Source organism: Myxine glutinosa, chromosome 11 (genome assembly GCF_964187855.1).
Source record: "Myxine glutinosa chromosome 11, kmMyxGlut1.1, whole genome shotgun sequence".
NCBI classification, from domain to species: domain Eukaryota; kingdom Metazoa; phylum Chordata; class Myxini; order Myxiniformes; family Myxinidae; genus Myxine; species Myxine glutinosa.
The window spans coordinates 13,925,417-13,940,144 of NC_136271.1; the positions used below are offsets into that span (position 1 = coordinate 13,925,417).

General features: G+C 44.3%; 1 protein-coding gene across 1 annotated transcript in view; it reads left to right on the top strand.

Annotated features, from left to right (window-relative positions):
• The window catches only part of SCAPER (S-phase cyclin A associated protein in the ER), a gene marked incomplete in the record, with an annotated part of 462,313 nt that overhangs the window by 329,818 nt on the left and 117,767 nt on the right, over positions 1-14,728 (top strand).

Below are 14,728 nucleotides of genomic sequence, written 5' to 3' on the forward strand. Positions count from 1 at the left end.
TTTTCCAGGTTTTTCATTTAAAATGAATCATTTGATCAGATGAATGCTTCCGGACATCGCCCCGCATCGCGCTCCTGCGATGTCGTCTTCATCCTTTGAGTCCACAATGGCTGCCTTTTTCACCTGCTGCAAGTTGCAATTGCCAAACACACCGAGATAGTCTTTGCGTGTTTATGTGTACACCTGTGTTAAGCCTACGTGGCTGGAAAAGAAAACGGTTTACTGCATCCCAATATCCAGTCTTGGAGCCTTATCCCAGCAGGCAAATATTGGTTTGATGATCCCATTGATCTTCTCAGCTGAGGATCTCCAGAATTCACCCTTAACTCACAATGTGGGTTAAATGGGTAACCCGACGTGTGCTTACCTACTCTTTTGGAATCGTGTACTCAACTAATTCAGAGCCGTTCTGCCTCTCACATCGCTAATTACTCTTAATCCTCCACAAAAGCAAACTTTTTGCTCACCGGGTTTTATTGTTCCGGTCATTCAGTGGGGTCAGGGTTTTCCCTGCTGCAAGTCAGAAACATAACGTCTTCATTGTGTCTGCTTTTTAAACCCATTTCAACTTGTTTTTGTTGTTGTTGTTCAAGATTTCCATTTTGACATTTTATCAGAGCAATGCAGAAATCTGGATGGTTCGTCAAACTGAACCCGAGCAGATCCGCCGCCCAGCTCGGAGCTTCTATAAAGGTACAGATGCATTCCTTAAGGACTCGGCAAGGGAATGGCATACGGCAATAAATCCCACAAATGATTTCCCTGCAGAAAAGGGACTTTTTTTTTTTTTTTTTTAATGTGGAAAACGAAAGTGGCGACCCAGTTGGTGTCGGTTGAAACTGTACGCCCGACACAGATGCCGCTAAAGCGCTGCAACCGGTGGGCCATGTGGGGTTGACCCTATGGTGGAGCCATGCCGAGGTCATCTCGGCAGATGTGGTTCCGACGGGATCGGTTTACTGTGTCCTGGCCACTTGTCACTGGATATGCTGCCATCTGTTTCAATTACGAGCCATCGAGGCTGTGTGCATGCAATTCCAGGAATTGATTTCTTTTTGTTACTCTCTTGCTTTTTGGATCGGTCTCTGTGTATAACCTAGGCCTTGGTTACGTCCGTCTTTCGACCGATCGTTATCTCGCTGCTATATAACCGACACACCTGTTGGGCACCGGTTATTGATATTATTTTACCTATTCTCTGACCCCTTTGCACACCTACGATTGAGCTGCATGGTTTTGATGCTGATGTATTTCATCACTTTGAATGAAAGCTCCTGTTTGGTTGTTAATTAATTTTTTCCCACATCCTTTCTTATGGTAATTCCGCTTTTGATGTCGTGCTGTGATTTGCTCATTTTCATTTTGCGTATACTTCATTTTCCTCCTCCGAAAATTTCAGCTCGTCTCCTATTCAGCCTCGGTTTGCCTTTTTTGATTTTTTATATACGTTTAAACCTGCGGGTCTTCCATTTTCATTATTTCAATAGCTGAGTTTGCAATCACTTACTGCAAGAAAAATATTTTTGAGCCGACATTGAATCGAATTTGTAATCGCTTAATTTGTTTTGGGAGAGCCTGAAACAATGGTTCAAGCTTGAAACGAATAATCAAGTAAAAGACCAAATATAGCATTGGAACCATCAGGCGAACCCAAATAGGTAAATATGGAGCCATCAGGAGGAACCTGATGATGTAAATGTTGAACCATCTCGAGGAACCTGATTAGGTAAAGATGGAACCATCAGGAGGAACCTCATTAGGTAAAGATGGAACCATCTCGAGGAACCTGATTAGGTAAAGATGGAACCATCTCGAGGAACCTGATTAGGTAAAGATGGAACCATCTCGAGGAACCTGATTAGGTAAAGATGGAACCATCTCGAGGAACCTGAATAGGTAAAGATGGAACCATCAGGAGGAACCTGATTAGGTAAAGATTGAACCATCAGGAGGAACCTGATTACGTAAAGATTGAACCATCAGGAGGAACCTGATTAGGTAAAGATGGAACCATCTCGAGGAATCTGATTAGGTAAAGATGGAACCATCTCGAGGAACCTTATTAGGTAAAGATGGAACCATCAGGAGGAACCTGATTAGGTAAAGATTGAACCATCAGGAGGAACATGATTAGGTAAAGATTGAACCATCAGGAGGAACATGATTAGGTAAAGATTGAACCATCAGGAGGAACCTGATTAGGTAAAGATTGAACCATCAGGAGGAACCTGATTAGGTAAAGATGGAACCATCTCGAGGAACCTGATTAGGTAAAGATGGAACCATCTCGAGGAACCTGATTAGGTAAAGATTGGACCATCAGGAGGAACCTGATTAGGTAAAGATTGAACCATCAGGAGGAACCTGATTAGGTAAAGATTGAACCATCAGGAGGAACCTGATTAGGTAAAGATGGAACCATCAGGAGAACCCAAATAGGTAAATATTGAGCCATCAGGAGGAAACTGGATAGGTAAATATGGAACCATCAGGAGGAACCTCATTCGCTGAAGATGGAACCATCTCGAGGAACCTGATTAAGTAAAGATGGAGCCATCAGGAGGAACCTGATTAGGTAAAGATGGAACCATCAGGGGGACCCCGGATGGGTAAAGATGTAGTCATCAGGAGGAATCTGGATCGGTAAAGATGGAGCCTTCAGGAGAAACCTGAATCGGTAAAGATGGAGCCATCAGGAGGAACCAGATTATGTAAAGATGGAGCCATCAGGAGGAATCTGGATCGGTAAAGATGGAGCCATCAGGACGAACCAGATAAGGTAATGATGGAACCATCTCGAGGAACCCAGATAGGTAAATATGCAGCCATCAGGAGGAACCCTGATTGGTAAAGATGGAACCATCAGGAGGAACCTGATTAGGTAAAGATGGAACCATCAGGAGGAACCGGAATAGGTTAAGATGGAACCATCAGGAGAACCCAAATAGGTAAATATGGAGCCTTCAGGAGGTACCCGGATTGGTAAAGATGGAACCATCAGGAGGAACCTATTCGCTAAAGATGGAACCATCTCGAGGAACCTAATTAAGTAAAGATGGAACCATCAGGAGGAACCTGATTAGGTAAAGATGGAACCATCAGGGGGACCCCGGATGGGGAAAAATGTTGTCATCAGGAGGAATCTGGATAGGTAAAAATGGAAATATCAGGAGCAACCTGATTAGGTAAAGATGGAGCCATCAGGACGAACCAGATAAGGTAAAGATGGAACCATCTCGAGGAACCCAGATAGGTAAATATGCAGCCATCAGGAGGAACCCGGATTGGTAAAGATGGAACCATCAGGAGGAACCAGATTAGGTAAAGATCCCTCAGATCCGCAGTCTGCAGACTCCTCATTCTCTGCAGACTTGGAAAAAATCAGACTGGTCAAACAAGTGGAACATGTCTTTCAATCGTGACAAATCTCACACTCACTGTCTCTCCGAAAAGACCGACTGGACAACCCTTCCATGTACTTTCTCAACAATCCTCTCCAAAAAGTTCTGTCACTCAAGCTTTTGGGTCTCACTATCTGCCATGATCTTTCCTGGGAAAACCACATTTCCAAGCTGGCCTCCAAAGCCAGTCGCCGACTGGGCATCCTCCGTCATGTGAGGTGTCCTTCCTTAGCACACCTGAGCTCCTCACCACATACAAGGCTTTCATCTGCAGCTCAATGGAATACTGCTCTCCCCTCTGGGCTGGTGTTCCTGCCTCACACCTAGCTGTGCTTCACGCTGTAGAAACCAAAGCTTTCAGAATCATTGGAATCTCTCGCAATGAAGCTAACTCTGAGGGCCTTTCACTCACTCACCGCAGACAGGTTGGTGGTCTTTTTGTCTTCTACCGACTCCTCTCTGGCCTAGCTCCCCCAGCTCTGTCTGTGCTGTGTCCCCCAAATAATCCTGCAGGACACACAAGATCTGCCAGAAACCCTCTTCTGGTGAAACTGCCAAAATCAAGACTCTCTGCTCACCTTCACTCTTTCATTGCTCTTTTCTCCCGCCTCTGGAACAAACTGCCACACTCCCTTCAATCCCACTCCTCCCCCCAGGTATTTAAAACAGCTGTCCACCACCATCTCTTATCTTCCGCCATCCAAAACCTTGATCTTTTCTACCCCCGTTAATTCACCCCAGATCCACTTTCTTGAAATACTGACTTCTTTTCTGGAAGCCCTTCTATTGTCCATATGTTTTATACCTCCCACAGATCTCCCGATGTCCCTGTTCTTTACTATTGTACTTGTGTGCTTCCCTCTCTCTCCCCATCTTGTCTCCTGCTCCCTTTATCACATGTTTTATGTGTCCGTTTGCTTTTTTTGTGATTCATGTTAGCTCTTACACGAACCTCGATCTTGTATACAAAAAAAAAAATGATGGAACCATCTCGAGGAACCGGAATCGGTAAAGATGGAACCATCAGAAGGAGCCTTGATATCAAAAGATGGAACCATCAGGATGAGCCAGGATAGATAAAGATTGAGTCATCAGGAGGAACCTTGATAGATAAAGATGGAGTCATCGGGAGGAACCTTGATAGATAAAGATGGAGTCATTAGGGGGAATCTGGATAAGTAAAGATTGAGTCATCAGGAGGAATCTGAATAAGTAAAAATGGAGTCATCAGGACGAATCTGGACAGGTAAAATGGAGCAATCAGGAGGAACCCGGATATGATGATGATGAATTCATCAGGGTGACCCCGGATGGGTAAAGATGTAGTCACCAGGAGGAATCTGGATAGGTAAAGATGGAGTCATCAGGAGGAATCTGGATAGGTAAAGATGGAGCCATCAGGAGGAATCTGAATCAGTAAAGATGTAGCCATCAGGAGGAATCTGAATCAGTAAAGATGGAGTCATCCGGAGGAATAAAGATGGAGTCATCAGGAGGAAGCTGGGAAGTATATAAGCTGAGATAAAGGTATGCTAGCAGCCATAATTATACATCAATAAATGTCACCATTTTGATTGTAATAAAACTGGTGCTTCTACACAGAATTAAATTGATGTGTATAAAAAATATGTGGCAATCGACGACATGAACAGTTTTAACCCCATTGTCTACACACAGAGAAGTGGGAGTGTATTTGAGACGGCAAACTTCCAAGTTAATCTTGTCGTATACACGTCACTTTAAGACATCCAAAGCACCACAACAGTGCCTTTGCTTAAACCTTCAGCCAATGTCAATGACGACAACGATGACGTTAAAAACAGAAGGTTTCGAGGAGCAACTTAATCTTCCACAGAAACCGAGCTCCTCCGTCATTTTTGATCCAATCGAGGGGAAACTTCACAGATCTGTTCAGCATGTCAGTCCACTAAAATGTCCTTTTGGAATTTGCGATAGGGCACGTGGTTTGGCAGGTATCGTTAATTAAACGAAAATATTTTTTAAATGGATATCTCTTGTTTATTCTGGAGTTCTCCTCAAGCCGCACCGTGCGCCCTCAGCCTCATCTGCGAACGTCAACAGCGCGACACAGCGTGCGCTTTCGTGAGGGGCGGAGCCAAGCCGAGCAACATATATATATATATATATACACATCGATCATTTCGTGAACTGGAAAATATAATAAATTACTGATATTTAGCGACTCGAAAGGTTCTTTATCAACAACTTATTTTGTCGTGCTTCTGCTGACCTGTCTGCAAGGTGTATAAATCGAAGTCCCGAGTGCGAATCACAGGTGAGCCCATCCTGAGGTAATTAGCGATTGGGAACGATTCAGAACCTGTGGGTAAATAACCCTTGGTAATTTCCCCAACAGTTTTCCGGACGACAGACTGCCGGTAGGGGACATGTGTTGCAGCGCAATACTCAGAATGCTTGTTCCTTAAGGCTTTTTGTGGGTTTATTTTCTTTTAAATTCGTTTTCTCGGCAACAGTTGGTCCATTTGATACATTTTCACTCTAGTATGTGCCTACTCATGTTGATTTTTAAGTCATAATTATGACGTCATAGGTCATGTTGTACTGTCGCCATCTTTGGGGAAAAAAACAACTTTGGACCTCTATATCTCCAAAACTGCTCAATGAAAAAAAATGGAAACCTGGTTCATTTTGAAACCAGGTTCAAACCTGGTTCATTCAAACAAAATTGTATGTTTATAGAGAACTCTGCATGGGGAATGTGTTGTTAACCATGCCGTCATTGGTTTGTCCATTATGACATCATAATTCAACAAGTGCAATGCTCTATCAGATCAGTTTGAAATTTCCTGAGTGTGATCTGCACAACAATATAAGGGGAGAATGTAAATCAATGATGTCATAGGTCACGTGGTTTGGCAGCTATATTGGATTGAACATAAAAATTTTAAAATTCAACTTCTCCCGAACGGTTGACCAGATCTATGCGAAACTTCATGCGCATGCACATGATTTTATTTAAAATTCCAACTTGATCTGTCACACGGTCTGACAGCCAGAATTCTTTTTAACATGTTAAGTATAAGACATGTGGACGTCATGGGTCATGTGTCGATCAGTTATATATATATATATATTTTTTTTCCTTTCCATGTGTAACCACAGACGCGTGTACTACTGAATTACGTCTCATTTAATGAAATCGTGCATCAGTTCTGCCTTCTGGTGGTCCAATATTAATATTAATCATGTTTTTGATTGCTACGTTCCTCTATGACGTCACAGGAATTTCTGTTTATCGTCCTTTATTGCAATTCTGTTTGGGGCAAGAACAAAAACAGCATTTGCCTCACAAAAACAATCTTAGCAGTTTTGATGGAACGTGCAGCCTCTCAACCATTTCATCAGCGATGGATAAAATTGCCCAAAATGATGTACTAGGTGCCTGCGATTGGACGCAATGCATGATGGGGTAATGGGATTATCATACTTAGATGGCCTACGATGGTTTTGTCTTTGTTGAGGATTCCTCAATCCTCACATTGAATGCATTAATGGCAGCTTTGAACCTGTCCTTAGGATGCAATATCATTTATATTCAGTATTTGATTACTATACCTGGGGGAATCATCAGGAGAGGAGGAGTTCAGGATCGGGAAGTTGAGGAGCTTGGGGGCAGAATGCACCATTTTTGCATACATCATTTGTAGATGCCCACACAGATCGTTCTAATCAATGCGCAGGATGAAACTGAAAGACAACAAATGACGTCACGATGTTACCAAAAAGAAGTTGTGCCACTTTCGCTGCGGCCTTTGGAAATAGCACATCCAGAAACTCGTCTGTTTTGCTCACGGTAATTCCTGCTTGCATCTGTCAAATACACCTTATTGACACGATACCGAAGTGCAAGGTACATGGTGTGGTTCTTGCATGGAACAATCGATCGTATGATGTATGCATTTTGAGCGCATCAAAATTCAATTCTGATTCCTTTATGCAGCAGCAGCTGATTTTTGTTGTTGTTGTTGTTGTTGTTGTTGTTGTTGTGCAGCACAAAATGTGCATCTCCAAAGTGCATGGGAGACTGGCTCAGATGTTATCATCATGTGATGTCAGTTATGATTCATTTCCTTATCGGAACCTTGTCAAATTAATCGACTGAATGTGAAGATGCGTTTGTGCTCATCTTTGTTCTCTCTTAAATCAATAAAGGTGGAAGAAAGAAGAGGTAATGGTACATGCCATGCACCCACTACCACCTCTTCTTTCATCTGTTTGGAGAACTGCAGAAACGATAGTGGATTGGAGAATACTGCAGGTTTCTGTGGAAGGTTGAGAAAATGAAGAAAGGATGTTGATTTGGTGCCAAAAGTGAACTCTTGAAATGCTTTTTCTAAAATAGTTAATGAGGAGTGGGGGAGGTCAGAGAACGCATTTCGATTTTGGCTTCTTCACACTCACAGTGAGGACATAGAATCTCATCTTGTATTAATGTCGATGTTTCGTTTCGGAGTAGACCTCTGGCGTTTGCAGACTCGTGCCCAATCATGGATTTAGCAGTCGTGGTGAGGGCAGCAAACGTGACGTTTGGTCGTCAGGAGTGGGAATTTGGATCCGGGTTTGAATCTCGCTCTGACACTTGGTGTCTGGAGCATCCCCTCGAGGGAAAAATTCAAAATGTTTGCGTGACGACATGTTTGGGTTATTCAAAATTTAGATCCATTTTTCCGGATGAAAGCGTGCTCAGTATGGCGGAAGAGGTGGCGCGTGAGCCAAAACGTGGGGTCGACGTGGGTGAGACCATCGAAGAGCTCGATCTCGGTATCTCCAGCAATTCTAGCACCATGAAGAGGAGCCCCACCCCGACGAGCGAGGGAGGCATGGCAAGGATGCTCTAGGAAATGTTGGGCACTAAATTGGCCAATTTGGAAAACAAAATGAACCAAAATAAACCCAAAAAAAAGATGAAGATGAATACGATACAAAATTGAACAATCTGGAAAACAATTAAGTTGGAGACAAAATGAACAGAAATTAAAGAAAATAGTGATGAGTTGCTAAAGTGAGTTTTAGATAAATTTTGAAAAGGGGTCAACAAATTCAAAAACATTAACGGCCCAGATCCATGAACATCGATTTAAAATTTGTAATCTTATATCCTCCCAAAGGAATAAAATAGATATTGACGGCTTGGAAATGTTTGTTTTTCCATTGTTGTAGTTCCTGTGTGTATTTCCTCCTCTTCCTGTGTATACCGCCCATTCCCTCCACCTTCCCCCATCCTCCCACCTTCACATTGATTTCCATTTGGCTTCATTGAACAATTTGTTCCCCTCATTTGAGGTTGCCTTTTCACCCCTGTCTGTCTGTCTGTGAAGAGGATAGCTCAAAAAGGTATGGACTGATTTGGACAAAATTTAGTTGACAGGTTTGGTGTGTGACAAGGACAAATGGTTTAGATTTAAGTGAAGATCCGAATCCAGATCCGGATATGAGAATTGTTTCAGTAATTCTTCACCAATCGGAAATAGGGCCAAAATGATACATCGAACGATATCTCAAAAAGTTGTGGACGGACTCAGACGACACTTTGTGGACATCATGGGTGCGTAACAAGGAACAAATTATTCAATTTTGAGGAAGATCCAGATCCAGATCTGAGAATTTTAAAAGAGATTCTTCACCATTGAGTGATGGGGCTAAAAAGGAAATATAACATAATTTAAAAACACACCTGGTCACAAGTGTGCCTCACTGACCGGTCTTCAGTCAAAGTCTTCAGCATCATCCCAATATATTATATATATGGTAGTTTTTGTTAACCTCTATGGTGGTGTAACAGACGTAACAGACAATTGTAACAGACAATCCCTGGTGTTGGCTTAGCGGTTAGGGTGCCGGCCTGGGATCCTAGGATCCTGGGTTCGAATCCCGGTCGATCGCTCAATTAACGCCAGGGGGGTTGACTCAGCCCGTCATCCTTCCGAGGTCGGCAAATTGAGTACCAGCTTGCTGGGATGAATGATCATGGTGTGTACCCCGATTTAGAATAGGTACACCGTATCCCTGCGCATCCTAAGAGCGTGACCAAGGGTTAGCGTCAGGAAGGGCATCCGGCCATAAAAACATTGCCTCAAACAGGGAACCATGATTGTCATGGGGCCCACAAGGCTAACCCCCGCTCTAGCGGGGGAAATGGCCTTAAAACGATCATTCATTCATTCATTCATTCAACAGACGCTGCATCAATGGTGGTATACTTCCGAATTTCCTGTTCTCTACAACCTTTAAAATCTTCATGTTATTTCAATTGAATTATATACCTGAATACCGTAGAACACGTTTCCTTTTAACACTTTCAAACCCCCTCCGTTTTGCAGTCCTTGGACAAAATGTTACGGCATTGTACGTCTTCACAACCAATCAAATTTTCCGTTTGTCGACTCCACCCATGTCCTTGTTTTTCAACACTGTGTGGGGTACAGTGTTCTATGAACTCTCTCGTTGGGTACTTTAGTGAATCTTTCCACTTTTGCCATTGGAATAGTTAAGAGGATGATTGAGGAGATTCCATTTATTTTGGTGTACCTCCGAACACAGAGCAAAAGGAGCAAATGAGCCTCACCTTTCAAATGGCAAAATGTACTTGATGTTGTATAGGGATTGGCTGCACCTGCATTTATCCAGGTAGACAGGTTAGATATCCATGCGCCCACGCTCGTTGCAGATTTAGCTCCAACGTCCCGGTCACCCTCACTTGAATGGGGGGGGTGGGGGGCAGCATTGGCCCCGAGACGGCTGTGCCGGCAGTGCCCACTACACAGGGGGAAAAGACTCGAGGGTCGAGCAATTAATCTTCCATAAGGAAGCCATCTGCTTTGCTTAGTGGCAGGAGTAAGCCCCGCCCGAGGCCTAGATTGGGAGATTAAAGGAGGACGCTGGCCACAAGTGGACCGCCATCCTCCCCCTTGGGCTCTCTGTGGCCTGCTCCGAGTTTGGTGCCTCTTGCTGCATATTGTCGACACTACAGTCAGAACAGGAACCCGTGTGTGTTTTGTCCTCCGGTTTGCATCTGTTGTATTACACTTGCGGTGAAAGCCTCTCTCTGATTATTCCTCGTGACGTAAACCATCTGTAAGAGCACTGAACCTTGAACCCACCCTTTCCGAACATGTATGCAAAGTCATCAACTTGGGCTAATATGGGATAATTTTACATCTGTTGTTAAAACGGATCAATCATCAACAGTTGCGACCACTTACGCTTTTTGCATCCTGCTTCGTGCTTGTAAAGGATGAATGTGAACGGCCCTTTCCCTCTCCCCATTTTGTTCTATATTTATTTATCTCTACAAACGTTCGATTTCTATAAACCATTCATCCATTTAATACGCTCTCTTTGATTTTATTTTGCTGATTGCTTTCTTTGTTCCCAATATTGTCATTGACCTCCGCTTGATTCCCATCTTGAGCGAAGCTCAATCCGGTTTGTAACTCGCATTTCCCAATATGCACTCCACGTTATTGTGCAACTTTGATCATGTTAAGGAAAAGCTGTTTGTTTGTTTGTTCATGAGATCATCATTTGTCAAGTTGAGAAATCTCGATTTAATTTGGATTGTATTAAGTCACAAGTATTTGACCAAGACCATAATCTCCATCCCTCCTGTCCAAACTTTCCCTTTTATTTCAATATGCATGCATCAAATGATTTGATGACGGTTCCCAAAAGGAAGATCCCGATGTGCACAAATCCCATCGATGAAGGATCCCAATGTGCACTTCTTCAAATGACCATGGATAAATTAATAATCATCCCAATCAAATCGGACATGCCAGAATTCCTCCGCCGAGTGGCGATCCTGATGTTTTTGCTTTCATTGATTGTAATGAATTTTTTTTTTCCCACTTCTAATGTTATTTTATTTTACATTCACGTTTCCTTTGTTCCTTGCATTCATGATGCTTGACCGAGAGCAGCCATCTTCACGTTGTGCTCACAGATTATTTGTTGTTTTGGACTTTTCTGTAGTGGTGGTCAGCATTGTTCTGCACATGTAAGCATGGAGCATTTTATTTTTCTACAGACCACCCCCCACCCCCACCCCCATCCTCATCCTCCAGACAAGCCCCTCCCCCTTGCACCTCCCTTAATGGCAGCTCATAGTCCGTTCCCTTTTCCTTCTAGAATGAAGAAAATGACTAGTCGTGTTCGTGAAGGCCAGTGTAGCCCTCTTTTGGTCTGATGAAGGGTTAACGCCTGAAATGTCAGCTCCTCCTTGTTTCCCACGCAGGTTAGCACACCTTGATGGATGTGCTGTTGATTCCATCCTTTTCCTTATAATTCAGGCTCTTCACCTTCTTTTTCTGGGGACATTCGGTCATTTCATTTTTATTTTTCGATGTTTTCTGCATGCTCAAAGGTAAAGTTTTAAGCTATTTTTTTCTCTTTCCATTAACCCTTTCTCGCGATTGACACCACATTAATCAGATTTATAAATAACTGATGCTTAGGCACGTGTCTATTCGCCATAACATTAAAAGGACTTATCCGGTGGATGGAGTTTTACAGATTATATCCATCCAGTTACTCTAAACGACAACAGTTGTGTGTGTGTGTGCGCGTGTGTGTGTGTGCGTGTGTGTGTGTGTGTGTGTGTGTGCGTGCGTGCACGCGCGCGCGTGTGTGTGCGCGCAGGCGTCTGTGCATCTGCATGTGCGTGTCATCGTCTCCACTTCTCATCTTTCTCGGGTCCGCCAAATCCCAGGCCCCCCTTGTACTCAGGTCACCAAATCTCAGACCCCCTTCCACTCAGGTCCGCCAAATCTCAGGCCCCCTTCCACTCGGGTCTGCCAAATCTAAGGCCCCCCCCCCCCCTATCCAATTGGGTCTGCCAAATCTCAGCCCCACCCCTCCCTATGCGCGCATGTGCAAGTGCCTCGCTCTTCCCACACCAAAGCCGAGAACAAAGCTGTTGTATTCAGTGTGTTACTGGATCTCACAGAGCTCGGTTACCTACAGGCATAACATGGCTCAAAAGGAAGTCGCCAAATCGTGCCCGGGCCCTCACTCCCAGCATTACGAAGTCAGAGAAACCCAGCAAGCTGCCAGGCCATCCTCGTCCCAGACGATCCATGCGACCTCGGGCGCCACATGCACGGCCCTCTGCCCCCATCAAAGTTGCCGTGCACTCAGAAGCCGCCGCATGCAGCACGAATCCTCGATCTCACCTCATTGTCTCACATCCTCAACGGACGGAGATCAACATGGGGAAGTCCGCCAAAGCCTGGGCCTTCCCACACGGCAGCACGGGGCCCACAAGTCCCACCAATTTTCAGATCCAATTTCCTTGACCTTCAACATTTATGGATAGAGTGTAGATTAAGGAAATGTGTCCCGATCTGCAATCTATCCACAAAACTCAACATCATGGAAATCAGGAAAATTGTTCAAGTTATGATCATAAAAGTTGGTAATTAGTTCACAATCTGAAAAATGTAGATCAAGGAAGGACACCAATCATATATCAGGTGCACAACTTCAGTGAAGGGACGCTATTATGATTCAAGAACATTTAAGAAGGCCAAAAGGTCTTTGAGATTCCAGAATTGGCAAAATTGAGCGATGACAAAAAACACTTTTTTTTCAGACCGCCATTTGACCTTGCCCTTTAACCTGGAGGTGTTTGACCTTGCCCTTTAACCTGGAGGTGTTTGACCTTGCCCTTTAACGTTTAACCTTTATCCTGGATGATGTAAATTAAGTGGAAATGCATCTTGCTCTAGGCCATCTCGAGAGGGCAATTTCGTTCCGATCAGCCAAACCTTAGTCGAGTTTTTGTGAAACATGTTAAAATGTCTATAATTAGGTAATGACCTTAAATTAGGTCAGGGTCAAAAATTATGTCACCCTCACAAACTTTTTCTTCACATTATTGATGCAAAAAAGTATTGTGAAAGTCTCAGCCAGATCCAAGATACAGCTCAGACATTGTCAGAAAAAATAAAAGGAAGGAAAAAACCTCAATGGTGGTTTAGTACTCCTTGGGGTACAGGAAATGCAGAGGTACCACGAAAAATTGGGGGCTCTAATTGTGGAAACAAACCCTACAAACAGGGACACGCCTTGCCCTGTCCTATAGGGGGAGGGGAGGCTTAATACAATAGTCAAATACGGTGATAACATTTGGCCAACAGGTTGATACACCTCCTCAACACTTGTTTGATGCTGACATTTTGTTTTAAGAAAACCCAAGAACTTTCATCAGCTCTTCATTCCAATCCGGATTCCGCTCCAACCACAGTACTGAAACTGCTCTCCTCAAAATCACCAACGACCTTCTCCTCTCCTCTGACGCTGGCAACCTCAACATTCTCATCCTCCTCGACCTCAGCGCCGCCTTTGACACCATCAATCACACCATCCTCCTCACCCGACTTGAAACCACCTTTAACATTACCGGCACTGCCCTCTCTTGGATCAAATCATACCTCTCCGACAGACGCCAGTTCATCTCCATCAATAACTGCAAATCCCCCACTGCTCCCCTCCCCCAAGGTGTCCCCCAAGGTTCAGTTCTTGGCCCCCTCCTCTTCATCCTGTACCTGTCCCCCCTTGGTCACTTAATCCGCCGTCATGGTCTCCAATTCCACTGCTTCGCCGATGACATCCAGCTTTTCATCTCCACCGCCACCCACTCTATCCTGACAAACTGCATCCCTGAAATAAAATCCTGGCTTCAAATCAACTTCCTCAAACTTAACTATGATAAATCTGAAATAATCATCATTGGCCCAAAAACGCTCACCAAATCCACCCATAACGTTGCCCTCAACATCGACGGTATCCCAGGATCCACCTCCCCTCACATCCGGAATCTTGGCATCATCTTTGACCACACCCTCTCCTTCGACAAATACACTAAACAGATCGCAAAGACAGCCTTCTTTCACCTGAAAAACATCGCCCGTCTCCGTCCATCCCTCTCCTCCACGGCTGCAGAAACCCTCATCCACGCCTTCATCACCTCCCGTCTGGACTACTGCAACAGCCTCCTCTTTGGTTCACCCTCAATAATCATCAATAAACTCCAATACATTCAGAACTCCGCTGCCCGTCTACTCACCCATTCCCGGACACGTGACCACATCACCCCCGTCCTTTACAAGCTTCACTGGCTCCCCATCCCCCAGAGAATCCAGTACAAAATCCTCCTCTTGACCTACAAAGCCCTCCATAACCTGGCCCCATCCTACCTGACTGACCTCCTCTCCAGACACACTCCCACCCGCAACCTCCGCTCTGCTGGTACCAACCTCCTGACCCCCCCCCCCCCCCCCCCCCAT